Below are 12840 nucleotides of genomic sequence, written 5' to 3' on the forward strand. Positions count from 1 at the left end.
CCCCCCCCCCAAAAAGAATCAGAATCCAAAGCTGAAAATATAAAATGATGTTAGACACATACAAAAATGGTAGTATCATCGACAACATACTGACATATCCTTAAAGTACTATGTCCCTTCCAACCTGACGGGGGTGTAAGAGAAATAGATGTTGTTAGAGAGAGCAGCAGGGGTTGCTGAGTCTTCTGGACGAATCCAGGTCTCATTGAACCCCAAGATAAAAAGAGTAGACTGAGAAGCAATGGCCGGAATGAAGTCTGCTTTGTTGACAAATTACAACAGTTTATTCTTAGCCAATGGCTATTATTCTAATTACAAATAAGAGCAATAAAAATACAAATTATAATGAAAGTTGAAAAATAGAAATAGATAGTAAACAAAATAATCCTTCCTAGCAGCAAATAAAAATCTAAACAATAGAAACAAACAAGCAAACACTGACATGCTACTGCCTTTTCTGCTGACTAATCGCTTCTCCTCCCTGATCTCTTGGCAGAGGAGAGTTAAATTGATCAAAGTCCACATCGAAAAAGCTCCATTAACGTAGATTGATGCAATGTCTAAAGGCACTTGTTCATTACAGTCATAAGCAATCAAACATAAAAAACGGACCAAACTCACTAAAAACATAAGAAATAGGATGTCGAGAAACCCACTGCCGGTCACTGCATGGGTATATGCCCAAACAGTATGGGTTGAGAATACCTTAAATCTACTATTTTGTAAAGGTTTGAGTTTAGAGATTCAACCAGAACTTCTATGATATTGTGAAGGGAGGACTCAGGATCAGATTATTGATCTGACAACCTGATTCGAGCAAGAAGACCCACCAAAACCCATTATCACTAGCCCAGCCACTCCATCTAACACAAACAAACCTGAACCCATGCAAGTTGACTCTCCTGGTCACCCAGCAGCTCTACAATCCTTTCAAGACCTGAAAGCCCGTTTCACCTCTGTTCCCATTCTTCACCATCCAGATCCAGAATGTCTGTTTATCGTTGAAGTGGATGCTTCTAACACTGGCATCAGAGCCATTCTCTCCCAGCGTCACAATACACCTCCTAAGCTCTTCCCATGTCCTTATTTCTCTCGAAAACTCAGCCCTACTGTAAACAGAATTAAGATGTTGGGAACTGTGAATTACTGGCCACAAAGGCAGCATTTTAAGAGTGGCGACACTGGATAGAGGAGCCTAAACATCCATTCTTTGTCATGACTGATCATCTAAATCTTGAATATTTACGCACCACAAAGAGACTCAACCCAAGATAGGCAAGATGGGCTATATTCTTTACACCAGGGGTGTCCAACCCTGCTCCTGGAGAGCTACCGTCCTGCAGACTTTAGTTCCAACCCTGCTCCAGCACACCTGTCTGTAATTATCAAGCAACCCTGAACACCTTGATTAGCTGGTTCAGGTGTGTTTGATTGGGGTTAGAGTTGAAAACTGCAGGATGGTAGCTCTCCAGGAGCAGGGTTGGACACCCCTGCTTTACACACTTCAATTTCACCGTTACATATCGACCTATCCACCTTCAACCCGATGAACCCATTATCTCACCTAGGGCTGGGCTATAAAACGATAATATTTGATAATTATTGTGATCATATTTTTCTCAATAAAACGATAAGAGTTCGATAAATGTTCGATATAATGTTTATGCACCAAAAGCGTAATGAAACAGCGCTACTCATTTAAACTGGACCATTCACCCCCTCGGCTCAAAGTTCAAACAGCAGCGTGAGCTTACTAGAGCAGACACGTTTACTCGCTGATAAGTCTCAGTCACGTGACACTAAACGGCGCTGTGAGATCCAGTGTGAAGCGCCTGAATTCAGCGAAGAACACAAACGAATCTGTGATTTAGTTTAAATGTATTCTAGTTTAAAGCCAGATGAAACAGCACTGACAAACAGGAAAAACACTGTGCAACGATACAGTCAGAAGGCTTTCAAATCTACAAATCACCATCATTTACCATGGATTTACTGTAGTAACACTAACTGCACCATGGTATTGTGTCAGAAATATGGTATATTCATATTGAAATGTATTATATTATTCATCAAATTGTATAATGTAGACATGTATTAAATGTATTAAAGGAGTAATGGAATATAATTACAGTATTTTGTGATTAAGTTATAGCGTTTGTGCATTCATACTAAATGTATTTAGACTGCTGTTCATACAAATTCCTAAAAACCATATAGTTGTATTATTTTACCATGGTATTGAGGTGCTATACGTTTGGTTTTAACTGTGGTTATCATGATCTACATGTATGCTACTATGGAAGACCAATGGTTAATTTTAATAAAACTCAAAACAGTCAGAATAATTAAATTTCACCATATAAAAATGAGGTTGTTACAATTTTGACAGATCTTACTGTTTTTGATAATGAACATAAATTTACATCTGCATAATAACTCAAGCTATTACTGTCAACTCAAGCTAATGTCAAATGTGCATTTCTAAGAGACAAAAAATGTAATATTAATATTGCAGCCTACACTGCAAACTGTGCTGAAGATATGCGTCATCAAAGTCAGGCAACACAAACCTGTTTCGTAATTTTAAACAATATCACTCATTAGAACATGCAGAAACTAAGAAAGTTTTATATTAAGATATTTATTTTAAGGAAAAATGATTGGAAAAGTGTAAAGAATTCAAAAATGTATTTGTCATGTTCTAACCATAAAGAGTGTTTAAAACCACAATTAACGGTCTGGTCTCTACAACTTTCACATAAGAGCAAAAATTTGCCTTTAAACTTGAAAGAAATACAAATCTGAAATTTATTGTGATAATTATCGATATCGACTAATATGAAAAATATTATTGTGATAATTTTTTTGACTATATCGCCCAGCCGTAATCTCACCCACAATAATTTTCGCTTCAGTGCAATGAAATATTGTGACAGAGATAACCAATGTTCAGACTCCACCACCTCCTAACTGCCCTCTGAACAAAACATATGTTCCACTCTCCATCCGCAAGAAAGTTCTGGCCATCCTGGAATCACCACCACACTCCTGTTGTTTAATTGTTAAACAATCGCTTCTGGTGACCCACCATGCAGGCAGACACCATAACCCGTGTTCACTGATCACCAATATCTATAAAACCCCCAGCCTAAGCTGCCCACTGCCTCCGAAACTGCTGAACATTTGTGTAACTTTGTCTGAGACAATGTACTGTACTCTGATAGACCATAGGCTCTGAATACAATGTACCTCAGTTCACCTTCCTAGTATGAGCAGCTTTCTGTCAGCAACTCAAAATAAATGACAGTCTCACTTCTGGATACAATCCCCAATCCAACATTCAAACTAAACGCATGAATCAAGAGCTCGCTCGGTTCTTAAGAACCTGCTGCAACCAGAACCAGTCAGACTGGAGCCACTACCTACTCTGGGCTCTATATGCCCAAAATTTCCTCCACAATCCCTCAACGGGTTTAATTCCCTTTCAGTGTGTGCTGTTGGAAGCTACTTGGAACAAAGCACATGTTCATCTACAATAAGCTGTCAAAAGACAGAAAGAACAAGCTGACTGTCACCATCGTCCCAACCCTCAGTATCATGCCCCTCAGTGGGTCAGGCTCTCCACTTGTGATCTCCGTCCCAGGTATGTGGGTTCTTTCAATTTAATCAGAAAACTCACCCGTGTCATATTGCCTTGCCTTCCACTTATGGTATCTCTCCCATTTTCCATGTGTCTTTGCTCAAGACCACCAGTGATCCGAAAGGTGAGGAGAAAGAGTTCGGTGACCAAGGCCCCCCGCCCATCATCGTAGACGGCGAGGAGGCCTATCAGGTGCGAGATCTCCTGGACTCCAGACATTGGGGAAGAATGTTACAGTATCTTGTGGACTGGAAGGGGTATGGTACTGGGTGGGTGGGTAGGGGGCTCTGTCACTAATATAGCCTCTGTGGTTCCTCCTACTCACCACCAGAGGGCTCCCTCACCTCAGTATTGACTTTATCACCCCGGACTCCATTTTCCATAATCCCTGTACCTGGAACTAATTGCCACCTCACCTGTTCCCTATTCCCTGGACTATTTAAGCAGCAGACTCTTATACTTTCATTGCGAAGTCTTGCTTTGCTCCAGCTGACATTTCTGAACATTCTATATTTCTCCATTGCTTTGTTTGTGTACAACTCTGGAATGTTTACCTTGTTTGATACTTTGCTGCCTGCCTGATGCTCTGCCTGTTTTCGATCACATCTCTGTTTTGCTTTGGCCATTGTTATTGCTTGTGATTAACCTTTGCATGTTTATACTACTGCTCTTTCTTTTAATAAAGTCACTAATGGATCCCAGCTCCACTGACTCGGTTACAATTAGGCTTCAAATTATTTCATGTTTTAAATGATACTATAGTACACATATCAATTTAAAAACATATTAGCCTGGTTTTACAGACAAGGCTTAGATTAAGCCAGGATTAGACCTTAGTTAAATTAGGACATTTAAGTAATTTATTTTTTTATTTTTTTTATTTGCCTTAGAAAAAAAAGCATTGCTGGTGTATATCTGTCACGATACACTCGGGAAGGAGTGAGGAGACGCAAGAGAATTCTTCAAATATAGAATTTAATAAGCAACGGGCAAACACAGGAACTCAGAGTACATTTAACAGCAGACAAAGAAACTAGGATTGGGAACACTTTAAACACATGACTTGATGAGGGGAAGATGAGGAACACCTGGAACTAATTAAACAATGAACATAGGAAACATCTGGGACTAATAGAACTAAATGGGGACAGGAACAGGAAGGACCAAATAAGGACAAACAGAAACTAAACGGGAAAATACACGTGTCAGATCGCCCCCCTCCTGGACGGCGTGTCCAGCGCCGTAACAGTACCATCGGGGAGGGGGAGGGCGGATCAGGAAGCCATGGCGGAGCAGACAGTTCAGGGAGCCATGGTGGATCAGGGGGCTCAGGAGGCCATGGCGGATCAGGGGGCTCAGGAGGCTATGGCGGATCCTCCGTGGCCTTGGCTGGCTCGGCCACGGGTATATGGCCCCCCCCAAAAAAGAATTTCTTGGGGAAAACTAGGGATCCTGAGGGTCGCTCAGGAGGAGCGGGCTCTGGTGGGCGCTCTGGAGGAGCGGGCACTGGAGGGCGCTCTGGAAGGCGCTTACGAGTAGCGGGTATTGGAGGGTGGTCTGGAAGGCGCATATGAGGAGCGGGCACTGGGTCTGGAGCCGACACTGGAGCGAGCTCCATTTCCTCCATTTCAACGGAGAGGAACGAACGGGAAAAATGAAATACTTTTCAAAAAACGAAAAACAAACACGGGTAGGAAAGGTGCCGCTTTTGTTCACGGGTCTGCTGTTCTGTCACGATACACTCGGGAAGGAGTGAGGAGACGCAGGAGAATTCTTCAAACATAGAATTTAATAAGCAATGGGCAAACACAGGAACTCAGAGGACATTTAACAGCAGACAAAGAAACTAGGATTGGGAACACTTTAAACACATGACTTGATGAGGGGAAGACGAGGAACACCTGGAACTAATGAAACAATGAACATAGGAAACACCTGGGACTAATAGAACTAAATGGGGACAAGAACAGGAAGGACACTTTATGTGCAGTTTCTAACATTAATGGCTAAAATCTGATTACACTGTATTCAGTACAAACTGTGCTACAATAATATGTGAGCGGCATGTATGTACATTGTAGCGTCTGGACCAATCAAAAACACAATTTTTAATTTGATTTAACAAATCAGTTATTCATTAGATTAACAAGTCGTCACAGACCCCTCACCCAATAGACTGGGCGCCAGGATGTACATGTTTGTGTTTTTGAGAAAATAAAGTTTATGCATGGTTAGTGGAAAAAAAAAAAAAAACTATATTTTTAATTCAATGAAATAAGGCCATCAAACTTACACAACATTTGTTCACAAGACATTTGAGTACTGGATGTTGTTGACTAGAATTTTTGCTACAAAATGATGTGAAAATCCTGCCCACTCATTCATAGAAAACAATCTCTTTAATATGGTTTAACTTTTCTAAGACACGTTTTGTGTTAGAAAGACTGTTGCGAGGGAGTGTCAAAGGCCATGAATATTGATGTAATTCACACCTCAGAGACAAATACACTCCCCTAATGGGCCTATCAGTGTGGAATGTGACTGTGAGGCAGGTAAGAAAGAATGTGAGGAGATTAAAATAATGGGTTTTAAAATTATTTTAAAAAACAATATAATCAAAATGTACATAATGAAGGTCAAAGACACATTATTGAGCACACTGATGTAAACACAGAGACTTAAACAGTCTCACCTTTGTGCCATTCCTGGAAACATATCCCATTTCTGTTGAAAAAAATAAACCAAACTTGGTATCTCCAAGGTGTTTGCTGCTTGTTTCCATGAACTGAACAGAAAACATGATTTTGTAGTCATAGATGCACACATGCTTTGCATGTACTATCATAGAGTACAAAAAGAACATTTTATATCTGAGAAAGTAAATGATTGTTAAGCATGTTATAAACATCTACTTTGGAGCAAATATTTGCGAATAGTATTTCACAGTAAAAACTGGTCTAAACATTCTTACAATATAACATAAAACATGTTACAGTGTAAACACTCATACTTTTATATAGTATTGTTTTATATTATATAGCATAAATACATCCTTGCGTCATACGACATTAGACGCAATGAATCGTATTTCAAAATGTAAAATTTCACACATTTTAGTCTGGAATTATAGTTTGGGAAAAGTCCAACTAGTAAAATGTGTACAAGTTTGTCACAATAACATGTCAACTAATGCAAATAAGAAAAATGACTAACTCATCAGAAACCTCCGCTGGATCAAAACGCATGTCGCATCAAATTCTTCTTCTGAGGTAAATACAAGGCTTATTCTTCACAGCGTGTCTTCTTCCAAAAACGAAAAGTAGCCTAGATGAAGTTGATGAAGCTTGCTGCTTTGTTTATCGAGGTGATTTGGCCTTTCACATGTTCGTGTGGCTCACGTGGATGATTACCATATGAATAGCCTGCACAGCACGTGGATGTGACCACATTACAGATAATGAGCTCAGATGGGAAAAACTGTACCTTGCATAGGTTTCATATGGAATACTTTATCAGAGAATTATTATTTTTTCCATATTAATTACTTCATTTAAATGTAGACACTTTAGTAGGCAAGCGTTCTATAGACATCGCTCATGTCTGAGTGTCAAGTTTTCGTGAGTTTTGGTTCATTATTGTGACGCGTTTCAGAAAGAAGTGCACAAACATCCTGTGAAAGTGCACCATTTTTAAAAAATTATTATTTTTAAAAAACAGTGTTTTGGTGTTCATGTGAGTTTATACAAATAAAAGTACAATTTCCAATGATGTATTACTCTTATCTATATGACCAAAAATGACAGAGCATTTTAAGTTATTTTTGCCTTTATCAGGAAAAAATACAACTGAATGCGACAGCATGTTCACCAACCTCAGAGAGCTAAACAAGTACACACCTAAAAAGCACATATTCTTTAATATAATTCAACATAGTGAATTAGTCAATATGAAAGCCATACCTCAATATGTTCAGTTGACAATGTGAACTCTTTAATCCAGTAGAGAGCAAATTCAATCCTGAATCCTGCAGGTTATTGTTACTCAGGTCCAGCTCTCTCAGATGGGAGTTTGATGATTGGAGTGCTGAAGACAAATGTTCACAGCACTGACCAGAGAGACGACATCCAGCAAGTCTGTAAGGAGATGGATTTGTAAAGACATGTTTTCTGAGCATGACTATGAAATATTTTTTTATTTACATTTATGCATTTGTCAGACATATATCTAAAGCAAACTCTTTAGATATGTGAAACTCTTGGTATTGTAATTGACAAGTGCTACTGTTTGAACTATTGATCACATTTTAATAATAGCCTTTGGTTTTTAGATGTCCACTTGATCAGACATGATTTGTGTTCAGACACATAACAGAAGCACATGAGGTAGAATCTGAATATAAAGCTGAGATGAAATTGTAAGCATAGCTGAAAACTCTTCATCACTGCTGCCATAAACTCAGCCAATACAGCCCAAAGGTAAGCAGTGTTTCAGACAGTTTCAAACACTGTTTCAAACTGCCCTTATGCACCCAAACAAAGACCTGTCAGTCTTTTCCAACAGACTTCTACTCTACCAGCATCAACCACACACAGCCAATCAAACATAATTTCTCGGGGGAGAGAGAAAGATGGTGCCGTAGAGCTCTGATGCAACCCGAATGAGCTCTGAGAAATTTTCATTTAATTATCCTTTTAAGTGCCTGCTAGCTTATCAGGAGGGCTGATTTCTTTTTTTGAGAATGTCTAGAATATTATCATGGAGGCCTGCACCTCAGCCGACAAAATGGAGCTGAACTTGTTAATGGCAATGGAAAAGATGACAGAAAATATTGTGTGCTATAGACGCTAAAATTAGTACGATCCTGGAAGCAATACATGACCTAACAGTTCAACTTCAAACAATGAGTCAGCGAATTGGTGATGCGGAAGAGAGGATTGCTGCTGTTGAGACCCTGATTTCATCCGTAGATGTAAAAACAGCGACCTTGGAGAAACAAGAGCATGACTTGATAAATCACAAAGGGTCTTATTCTTCAATTACTTTTTGGCGGCATTGATAAAGAAACGGAAGGCGTTTGATCAGGCGAAGGTGAAAGGTGTGATCAGGTTAAATCACCTTCTTTTACTCATGACTTTATTTATGAAACTGATAACCACTAATTCAGTGAGTGGAGGGCATTGCCTAGCAATGTACAATGTTAAAACATAAGTGGCGTGAAAATACAGGTATAAATATATAGGTATAAATGCTCCGTTTTTTGATCTCGTTTTATCTAAACAATTTTTAACACCAGGGTATTGTAAATTACACAATTTTAGTAAAAGTCAAAGTAGTGATACCATGGTGTTTATGTCAATTTGATTGATGGCTTTGACCTTCGTGACCTTTCCCCTCCCCCACGCACCCCACCCCCATGGCGACCACCCAGTTGTGTTGACCCCGTGACCTATCCAGATGTGAAAATCAGCATATGTGAAATTCCGACGTCAACCTATGACCTCCAGGGATGACATATGATGTTTGTTCAGATGTTTGACCGTTTCAGAGGATGGCAGGCGATAAATGAAGACCTAAGGAATGTTTTTGAACTTTTTAAACATCCGGGGGGTCTGCCCCATCTGGGGTCCGCGTGTCCGCTTGCATTCCAAGGCTGGGCATTTTTGCTCTCTCTCTCTCTCACTGTATGGTGATGTGAGAAAGATATTAGTTTTAAGGTCAATAAAAGAATAAGTAGACAATTCTATCAGATCATGAGAACAATATATGTGTGTTTGTGCTTGCACATATAATCTGATGGTTGTATACAATCATTTAAATAAAATATGTAACATGACTAATAATAAATTGGGGATAAAACAATAAATAAAGAAATACAATTCCTCTTACATTTTTTTCCAGGAGAAAGATTTCCTCCTACCCCAGGTATGACTATTCTTCAAATGAGATGTTTCCCAAAAACCTCTAAAAAAAAAAAACCCTCTCCCCCCCTCCTTCTCTCTCACACGCAAGCGTGCACATTCAATCGTCTGAATATTATTATCTTCTTTTAAATGAAAATATATGAATTAGGTGATCGTATATGATATAAAACAAAGCAAAACATTTACACTAGTTTTAGTCATCACTAAAAATATAAAAACATTGTACATTTTAGCAGTATCAGGAAAAAATATATATTTGAACAGGTCGAACGATAAGGGTTATCGGGATCCCCTGACTTGTCCAGTATGTCATGGTTATGTTTTATGAAGGCTTTCCATAGGCACAATTCAATTCAATTCACATCATAAGCTCCAGCTATGTCTAAAGCTCACACAAAGACAAAGCTTTATAAGGGCGAGAGCAAGCCACGTTATAGGTTGTGTGTTCCTCACTGCCCACGTTACATCACGAGGGGGATACACACAGCCTGTGCGTGGTTTGCTTGGGAGCGAAGCACGCGGAGGCGGCTCTCGAGGGGGCCGGCTGCCCGCATTGCGAGCGCCTCCCACTGCGTACGCTTCGCTCCCGGAGGGCTCTCTTTGAGGAGGGAGCCTTTGCCAGCGTTCCTCGCGGTGCTGGCCTTTCCGTCGAGTCGGAGTGGCGGCTACATTCGTGGGGTTCGCAGTTGGATCTGGCAGAGGGAATGGAGACGGGCGAGTCCCTATCTCCTTCCTCACCCATCAGATCCAGCGCCCGATCTCTGGGTTCGGAAGCCCATTCTGCGGCTACTTCCTCCCGGGGTGAGGGCTCGATACTCCACCTGTCTTCCTCCGAGGAGGTTGACGTGGAGGACGTCGAAGAGGTTTCGTCCCCTCAATCGCCCCAATATGAGAAGCTAGTGGAGGTGCTTACTCGTGCCGTGGCCAAGTTAAAGATCGATTGGCCCGCCGAGAAGCAGGCTGAGCCGCAGTGAAGCAAGTTGGATGAACGCTTCCTGCGCGCGAGGCCGCCACCTCCACTGCCATTTTTCCCAGACCTTCACACTGAGGTGTCGAGATCGTGGGCCAGGCCTTTTTTGGCCCGTCTCTTCATCCCTGCCTCAGATTATTATGGTAATGTGGCAGTGAGGCCGGTGCGTGTCTGCACACGATGTCGGCGTTACAGGCGTACCAGGCAGACCTGCTTAAAGAGCTGGATGAGGGCGAGGAGCTTAACTCTGATAATATCGCGGAGTTATGGTTCCTCCCTCGCCGCATCTCAGCTCCGGGGGCTGCTGGGCGGGAGCAGTCCCCACCGTGTACCAGCTCCTCACATAGGGAGACGCAAAAGCAGAGCGTTGCTGCCCGTGCTCCCCCGCGTCGGGACCGGAGGCAGAAGCGGCGCTCTGGGTTGGGGGCTTCGAAGCCTAAGTCGGATCTGCGGACCGTCCTTCAGGCTAAGAGGTCCTCGACCAAACGCTCCTGACTATTTGAGTGCAGGACTAGCGAGGGCAGGCCCTTCTGGGGAAGAGAGGTTCACACCGCATTACACGGTGCCCGTCTCCCCCCAGTGCCCTCGGGACGGGAGATCGTTCTGCCAACCCTGCCGGTGTTGCAGGGCGCAGCGGTCTCCAGCGAGCAAATCTTTCAGTCAGCGCCCGGCAACGTAGCGGCACTGAGAGGCTCGCAGCCTCTGCGGAGGTCCCCAGAGCAGCTAGTTCGGTCGTCCCCTGTCGGCGTGCAGACGCTTCAAGGCAACGAACTAGCCGTTCTGGGCACACCAGAGATCAGTCTCGAGAGACTGATTCCCTTAGTAGATTATTTGCGTCCCATTTTAGATCTGCGCCTATTGAATCGCTCAGTCATGTGACTGAAGTTCAGAATGCTCACACTCAAACAAGTCGTGTCTCAGATCAGGTCCGAGGACTGGTTTGTGGTCAGAATGCACCGGCTTCCCTTTGAATTTGATTGATGATTGCGCCCACGCCCGCCTCTCATCTCGACAAATCACGTGAATGCAAGCGGAGTCGGTCTCTGCGCTGACGCCGTTTGTACAAACTAGCGTACCAGATCCTTGTGTGGTCCCAGGGCAAACTTCTCTCGCTGAGAGCAGTTTACATTCCTGGGCATCTCTATTTGGGAGCAGACATCCTGTCGAGGCAGGGGCCGAGGCCTGGGGAATGGATGCTTCACCCCGAGGTGGTGAGGCAGATATGGACAGTTTTTGGCCAGGCTCAGGTGGACTTGTTTGCGACTCAGATGACATTGCACTGTCCTTTCTGGTTCTCTTCGATTCATCCAGCTCCACTGGGGCTGGATGCCATGGTACAGACATGGCCGAGGCTTCGTCTGTTTGTTTTCAGCGTGTATTTGGCTTAAAAGCACGAGTGTTTTATAATGGACGCTGCTGAAGCCTGAAGGTGTTTTTTTAGATTCTGAATGGATCCGTATAGAAGCCTGTACAGTCAGGTCAAGGCAGTAGGTTTAGTGATCTTTTGGCGTCTCCTTGTGGTCCTGTTTGATATTGCAACTTGACTAGTGCTTAATTGTATTAAAAATGCGCTAACCTAATTTTTTTTTTGCACTATATAGTAGGCTATATAGATAAATTATAAAAAGGTATGGGGGAAGTAGGGGTTACTATTTGCCCATCACTGTATGCCATGGCAGAAACAGTCAGTCAAACATAGGAGTAGGCTGCACAATTCTGGATAAATTGATCACAATTTTTTTTTTTTTTTTTTATCAAATAGAGGCCCTCTGGTTACACGTTTCCTCCGCGGTGCGCTGAGGCTGAGGCCTCTCGTACGATCTCGCGTCCCCACGTGGGACCTGGCAGTGGTGCTAGAATCTCTCTGTAAGCCTCAGTTCGAACCAATCGAAGAGATTTCTGATCGCCACCTCACGATAAAGACTACCTTTCTTCTGGCGATATCTTCTCTTAAGAGAGTTGGGGATTTAGGCCCTATCTGTGGCCCCTTCCTATCTTGACTTTGCGCCCGGTCTGGCCAAAGCATTTCTGTACCCTCGAGTGGGGTATGTCCCTAAAGTCCCCTCATCTGCACCGCAGCCCATCGTACTTCAGGCTTTCAGTCCTCCTCCCTTAGGAGAGCCAGACCAGCAGAAGCTTAATTGTATGTGTCCAGTGCGAGCATACGTACACAGAGCTGCCCTGTGGAGGAGCTGCTTGTTTGCTACGGTCCCCCTAAGAGAGGTCTTCCAGCAACGAAACAGACCCTCAGTCGGTGGATAGTGGATGCCATCTCCATCTCTTATGAGTCCTCTGATCTCCCCTCGCCG

The 12840-nt window shown here is 42.6% G+C and overlaps 1 pseudogene; it reads right to left on the reverse strand.

The window, feature by feature from the left end:
• LOC107690230 (NACHT, LRR and PYD domains-containing protein 3-like) overlaps positions 1–12840 on the reverse strand; it is a 71067-nt pseudogene that overhangs the window by 40811 nt on the left and 17416 nt on the right.

The sequence above is a fragment of the Sinocyclocheilus anshuiensis genome, unplaced genomic scaffold, assembly GCF_001515605.1.
Source record: "Sinocyclocheilus anshuiensis isolate Anshui unplaced genomic scaffold, SAMN03320099.WGS_v1.1 scaffold2564, whole genome shotgun sequence".
NCBI lineage: Eukaryota > Metazoa > Chordata > Actinopteri > Cypriniformes > Cyprinidae > Sinocyclocheilus > Sinocyclocheilus anshuiensis.